The sequence below is a fragment of the Mustela nivalis genome (assembly GCF_964662115.1).
Source record: "Mustela nivalis genome assembly, chromosome: 1".
Lineage (NCBI taxonomy): Eukaryota > Metazoa > Chordata > Mammalia > Carnivora > Mustelidae > Mustela > Mustela nivalis.
Window position 1 is genome coordinate 55,745,949 of NC_139020.1, and position 7,725 is coordinate 55,753,673.

Here is a 7,725-nt window from a genome sequence, read left to right on the forward strand (position 1 = left end):
AAGATCTGAGAATTCTTGAGAGTCTGCAGATTTGGCACTCTCAGAGGCATTCATTTCACTGTATCCACCCAATGTGTCAGGGTCGAAGATTTTCCCAACCAGGCTGCTGACTTTAGCAGAACAGACCTGCCTTTGCTAAAATAGTAAGTCTCCTCAGTCCTGCAATTTTAGCTGTTAGAGCTTCTGTTTGCTGCTCAACTCTATTCTTCTGACAATATGAGATATGGACCTCTGTAACTACAAGAACTTCTTTGGCTTTTACATCTCACGCTTAGTCTTTCAATGCTTGTTATAGGCCCTCAGTTCTTCATTATCCCATTGATAAGCAATAATACAATGTACCAGTAACCAGCCAACTCCACCATATTTGTAGACCCCTTAACATCTATATTTTCCAAATGGTTGAATTATTGCATTTGTAAGGGCATTCTTCTCTACCAGAACATTTTTTCCAGGTCACCTCCACTAAAATCTCCAGCAGTTGAACTACCTCTGTGTGTGAGGGACTAACCATCTCTTACACAGCATTCAGAATTGGTCCTTTTATGTTCACCAGTAGATGAATGAGGCAGTTCCAACAACCCATCTTATCAATTTTCTCAACTGCTCCTAGCACTGTTATGTTTTTGTTCATGTCCTCCAAGAAGCAAATGCCAAGATAAGATTAGGTATGCAAGAGAACATGTAGGAAAGAACAATGAGGGAAAAGGAGAAAGGATCTAGGAGGCTAGGAAAGCTGTCAGAGCATGAGGAAGTTGACTTCTGTGAAAAAGAGAGAAGGCAGTCTTGGAGGAAGAGTCTTGACCTAGTGCAGTTGCAAGAAAGCTTTTACAAGGCTGACAAGGAGTCCCCAAGTCTAAGCCCCAACACTGACACTGCCTTAGAGTTCCTGCTACACTTAGTGGCTGGGAATAGCAGATAGGAGTTTTAGCAGAGGCATGAACTCCATGGTGGTGAAGCTAAAGTTGGGGCCACTAACCAGTTATTCTCCCAGCAGTACAGAGCTGAAAGGTACTTTGCATGATCACCACATTAAAATGGGATACTTCCTTTGCCTGAATGTCTTGAAGAAAGGGAAGAGAAATTGGGTTTACATAGGTTGTGGCACTCCTCTGCTGAGCACATCGACACTTTATATTTTCCTCTGAAATTATAATTACACTCAATGATGGATAAAGAACAGAGCCAAATTACTTGGCTTAGAAATCAATTTAGGAAAAATGTTGACATTTGCCAGTAAAAAGTGAGCTATGGCAAATGGAGAGATGCCATATGGGAAACTATTTTCCAAACTATGGACTGTTAAACAGTAAGTGGCTTAATCCATCACTTTCTTTCTATTTGAAGCTTAAACTTGAGCTACTTCCCTCTTTCTGATCAGTACTAACTTTTTTTTTTTTGTAAGATTTTACTTTTAAGTAATAGCTACACTCCACACGGGGCTCAAACTAACAACCCCAAGAGTAAAAGTTGCATGCTCTACAGACTAAGCCAACCAGGCCCCCCAAGCACTGTTATCATCAGTCTTACCAGAGACTTTTTGGGTCTGGGACTGGGAAGTGGTATAACAGTAGTGAAGATTACTGCTATATGGTTCTTGATCCTAATCTCTTCCATAAACATGATAATCATGCAGCCTTTTTGGCTGGGTTATTTATCACAATCCTTTTAGCCATGTCAACAGTTTGTGATCACTTGAGTCTTCTTCCCTCTGTTGGGTCTGTGCTGAGGCATTGCTGAACTGGCCAATATCAAGCCTTTCCTTGAATATGACAATTTCTGGACTACGACAGCATAGGTGAATATATTCTGCGATCTGGTATTGTGATCAGTGTTCAAAAATGTGCTACTCCATTTAAAAAAAAAATGAATGTTATTTATCGCCATAGTTCAAAAATAGGTGGAAGCCGGGTAGACCATGGAGAGACTAATGTATGGGAGTTGAGACCAAGATTAATGCCCTCCCCCTCTCAATCCTTCTGCTTTCTCTGGCCCTGTTTTATACTCAATTAGACAAAATAGGGGTGCCTGGGTGGCTCAGTGGGTGAAGCCTCTGCCTTTGGCTCAGGTCATGATCTCGGGATCCTGGGACTGAACCCCACATAGGGCTCTCTGCTCAGCGGGGAGCCTGCTTCCCCCCACCTGCCTCTCTGCCTGCTTGTGATCTCTTGCTCTGTGTCAAATAAATAAATAAAATCTTAAAAAAAATTAGTCAAAATAATTCATTAGAAGTATTATGACTTCAGGTTCCTGGGTGGCTCAGTCAGTGAAGCACCTGTCTTCAGCTCAGGTCATGATCCCAGGGTCCTGGGACTGAGCCCCACATTGGTCTCCCTGCTCGGTGAGAAGCCTGCCTCTCCCTCTCCCTATGTCTGCTGCTCTCCCTGCTATACTCTCTCTCTAATGAATAAATTAGAGAGAAATAAAAAATAAATTTTTTATTTTTTATAAACATATATTTTTATCCCCAGGGGTACAGGTCTCTGAATCGCCAGGTTTACACACTTCACAGCACTCACCAAAGCACATACCACCCTGAACGTGCCCGATCTCGTCTGAATAAATAAAATATTTAAAAAAAAATTATGACTTTATACAATTATTGCCTTCCCAACAAGTGACTTTTTTTAAAAATATGCATGTATAAACAGTCTAAGTTAATAAAAGGACTCACATCTCTATCTCTGTTCTGAGCAGTACAAATTCCCAATTTACTAAGCCTACTATCCATACTCAAGTTCTTTTTTGGCACCAGCTACATAAAGTATCCCAAGATAGCCCATCCATGGGAGGCACACTGGTCAGCCAGGGACGTATTCTGTTTGAGGCAACTTGATATTAAAGAACAGAAGCTAAGAAAGATTTTAATGAAATAGTCATACATCACACTTGCATAGACCACAATTTATGAAATGTATTACATATAATTTCTCATTAAATATTTACAATCCTTTGAGATAAATATTACTATTTTTGTCATTTAGGCAACAGATACTCAAAATCAGATAGCAACTAAAATAGTACAGCCAGTAGTCAAACCTAGGTCTTACCTTATCCTTACTCCCTTAATCTTTGCAGGTCATTAAGACTTTAACCAACATACATATCTGCCATCTTTTTTATTTTTGTGGCCTCTACCCACAGGTCAGGGCATTGCACCAGATTTCAACCGTGTTATGTTAACTATCTAAGGCAATGGAGGCTTAGAATTTAGCACAGGAGTACTCAGTTGACAATTGCCTTCATTTCACAACATCCACCACACTTCACAGAACCCAGCTGCATTCCTTTACTGCCTTCTTCCACTTAGCAGAACTCCTAAAACACTGCTGCATTCTACTTAAGTCTAGATCTTTTCTTTTTAAAGTGGGCTCTACACCTGACATGGGGCTTGAACTCACAAACTTGAAATCAAGAGTCACATGCTCTGCTGACTGAGCCAGACAGGTGCCCCAAGTCTAGGTATTTTCTTACAGAGGAACATATCAAAATGTAAGAAAAACAACTCTCCCTGACACATTAAAACACAATGCCAAATATCATTTTCCTAGCATTCTTCCATTCTTTTGGGCCTACAAGAGGCCACTCTTGCCATTATTCACTGGCCCAGAAAACCCATCAAAAATCCCTGTAGTGAAAAAAAGTCCTTATTAGATTTTTGTTGTGAAAGGTGACAGGCTGATTCTCAATTTATGTATAATCAATTCCTCAACCTGATTAATAAGAAAACAAGTGATTCAATAAAAAGGGGGCAAAGTATTTTAACAACCACTCCACTGAGAGGTTATATGGAGGGTAAATTAATACCACAATAAGATCAATAAAATACCATTATTCACCTCTTACAATGGCTAAAATTCAAAACATTGATCATATCAAGTGTCAACGAGGAAAGAAGGCACCTGGATAGCATACATTTCTGGTGAGAATACAGTATGTCACAACCATTTTGGAAAACTGTAGCAGTTTTATTTAGTATTTTAAAGATTTATTTATCTATCTTAAGGAATTGGGGGGTGGGGGTGGGCATGGGTAGAGGGGAAGAGAATCTCCAACAGACTCCTTGATTTGCCTGGAGTCCATTTCAGAGCTCAATTTCAAGGCCCGGAGATCATGATCTGAGCCAAATCAAGAGCTGGACACCCAACCGCCCAACCAATCAAGCCACCCAGGCACTGTTGGAGGTTTCTTTCTTTCTTACTTTAAAGATTACATTTTATTTACTTGCAAGAGAGTGAGCAAGAGAGAGCGAGCACAGTGAAGGGCAGAAGGAGAGCTAGAAGCAGGCTAAGCAAGCAGCCCAATGCGGGGCTAGATCCCAGGATTCTGGGATCATGACCTGAGCAGAAGGCAGATGCTTAATCAACTGAGCACCCAAGAGGGTGCCCCACCCTGGAGGTTTCTTACAAAGCTAAACATACATTTAGGTTATGACTAAGCTCCCTGCTTGGATATTTACCCAAATGAGTGAAATTTGAGTGTTCATGTGCAAACTACAGAGGAAAGTTAATAGTGGACTTCATTCGTAATTGCCAAACCTAGAAATAACCATATATCCTTCAACTGGTGAGTGGATAAACAAACTATGGTACATCTATACAATGGAATACTACTATTCATCATAAGAAGGAACAAACTAATGATACACACAAAAACATGAGTCAATCTCAAATGTACTGTACTGAAGAACCCAGATTCATTCTATTTACAAGACATCCCGGAAAAAAACAAAATTGAAAGAACAGAAAATAGATCATTAGTTTTCAGGAGCTAGGAGGGGTTAATTGACTACCAAGAGAACGGAAGGAATTTTCTGGAGTGATTAAAGCTCTTTATCTTGTGTTGGTAGTTACAGGACTACATGCATTTGCCCAAACTTGTAAGACTATACATTAAAATGGATGAATTTCACAGTATGTAAATTATGCTTCAATAAACCTGAGAAAGCTAAAGAGATTAAATAAATCCCCAAAGCCACACAGCTATTGAAATGGCTAATAAGTGTCTGGTAATTACAGATCACCTCAGTTCAGGAAACAAAGATAAAGACAAAACATAATAGGAATTACAGCAATTACTCTTGGCTGAATATCTATCACTTGCCTAACACTGTGATTGTTTTACATGCACAATTTTTTTTTTTTAACGCATGATTTTTTTGAATCTAGCAGAGTTATTTGTTATCTTCATTCAAAAAATTTGTAAATTGAGCTTCAAGGATGGGAAGTTGAGTACAACCCTCTTTGGTCCCCTTCCTCTTTGGGAGCTTAGTACTATCACCAATAAACTTTGCTTTGCCACCCACCAAAAAAAATTTTTTTAAATGATGGGAAGTTGAACTTTAATTACCCAAAAAGTTTGGGGTTCTTGTGTTCTTAACAAGAAATGTGATTTCAAATCCAGTATGAGTAAAAAAAGGTAGTTTTAAGAGTTGGAACATATCAAAGGAGGTTATCAAATAAGTAAGATTTAAGCAGGGCTTTGAGGAAAGAGCAGAACCTAGAAAGTTCTGACCTTTGTTTTCCAGCGTTAAGAGCTTCACGTGTTCTGGAATACTGAGAAACTCTCATCCAGTCTCTGTGAATGTCCTTTATAACCCTCCTCAGTGTTACAAATCTCATTGTTGTATTGGGATCCTCCTCTTTGTCATCTATCATGTCCCTGAAGTCTCTGTACAGAATCTTAGGAGTAGAGTCAGTCATATGACAGACTTTTTAATCTCCAAAGTAAACTCTTTTTTTTTTTTTTTTTTTTTTAAATTCAGGTAGAATTAGGCCACCTGGGTGGCTCAGTTAAGCATCTTTGGCTCAGGTCATGATCTCAGGGATCCTGAGGATCCCATATCCTTGCTCAGTGGGGGAGCCTGCTTCTCTCTTCTCCTTCTGTCCCTCCCCACCACTTGAACAGCAGGCAGAGGGAGAAGCGGGCTCCCTGCTGAGCAGGAATTCCCCATGCAGGACTCCAAACCAGGATGCTGGGATCATCACCCGAGCCAAAGGCAGATTCTTAACTGAGTTACCCAGGCATCCCAATCAACAAAAATGTTTGAATAAGTTCAGGTTGAATTTATAGTGAAATGTATAGATCTTAGGCGTATAGTTTAGTACGTTTGAAAAACGACAGTTGTTTCTTTACTCAAGACAGAAAATCTATCATCAAGGAAAAGTTGTTTGTGACCTTCCAGTCAGTTCCTACCACTCCCACCCTTTGGTAAGGCTGGATAGAGTGTCGTCTTACTTAAGATAATGTGGATTGTCCTCTAGTAGTCTTGTTTTCCAATTAGCAATAATCGCGCCTCGGATAAACCTCATTGGCTACGATACTGCCACTGCGCAAAGCTAGTCTTGTTTTCCAAATGGTTTCTAATACAAGAGATGATGGAGGAATGGAATTTTAAAAATGCATAAAGAATGTGGCAATTTGTTCATAGACACCAGTTTTAGAATCACTTTTCTCTTCTTTCTGCATTAGCCTACTCTCAATATCCAGTCAAAAAGGAGTTCTGTCAAATTTACCTCCGTCTATCACTACCAGCCGAGTCAAAGCTGCTAAAATCTCTTGCTAGAAAGATTAACTGGTCTCCTCTGCAACTGGTCCTTTCTCTACATTAGAGGCAAATAATCTTTTCAAAAATGCAAATATGACATTTCGTCCTAGCCCCTTGAACTTCTAAAGGCTCTCGGGTCGTTTAGTGTTTTTTTTTTTTCTTTTTAAGATTTTATTTTTAAGTAATCTCTATATCCAGCGTGGGGCTCAAACTCACAACCCCAGGATCAAGAGCCACATGTTCCACTGTCCAAGCCAACCAGGGATCCTGAGGCTCATGTTTATTAGGATCAAGACAAAACAAGGGTCTTATGTTACCTGGGCCTCCATTCCTTTCCAGTTTCAACGGATACTTACGTCCCCAGCTCTGAACTCCCAACACGGTGGCCATCAGTTTCTTTGCTCCTCACCTCAGGATCCTCACAGGCCCTCCCCACGGGCTGGAATTCCTTTCTTCTCATGTTCAATTTAATGCTTATTTGCCCTTCAATTTGATGTCAACTCAAAACTTTTTCCCTTAAGTAATGGACTCAGAAAAGATTCGTAACACTTTTGGAATAATTTACTTCCTCCCAAGACTTCCAGTGTAGCTCTGCCCTAGCCAGAAACAAGATAACTGAAGTTAATTCTTCTAATGAAAAAAGTGTCTTCTGGGCCTGATTATGTCATTTTTCTAACCCTTCTCCTACTTCCTATTTCCTCCCAGGAATGAAGTTCTTTCTCCTTTCTTATCCTTCAAAACATATTGCAATTTTAATAATGTTCTTATCCTTCAGGTAATAGTGATTGAAATATTGGGTGATTACTGCTGTTTTAAATACTGTTGGACTTAACATTCTAAAACAGGAAGATGGGGTTTTGGAATAAAAGACTACTTCCAACTAAGTTTAGAATTTGCTAGAAACCTTCTAAAATAGTTCTTTACAGGTAATGACATAATGGAAATAGAAAACAGAATTCTGGGTGCTAAACACAACAGAGAACATTTTTCTTTCCAAAAGGGGACTCAGATTATTGCCAGAGAACACTAAGTAAAATTAGACAGGGAGTACACGGGAATACATTAGAGGACAGAGAACAATTTTTTTTATATTGATTCCTAAGTAACCTGCAGTCCATTTCCTTTTATGGTTCACATCAAACCTTTCCATTTATCACTCACTGATCATTTATTGAGCA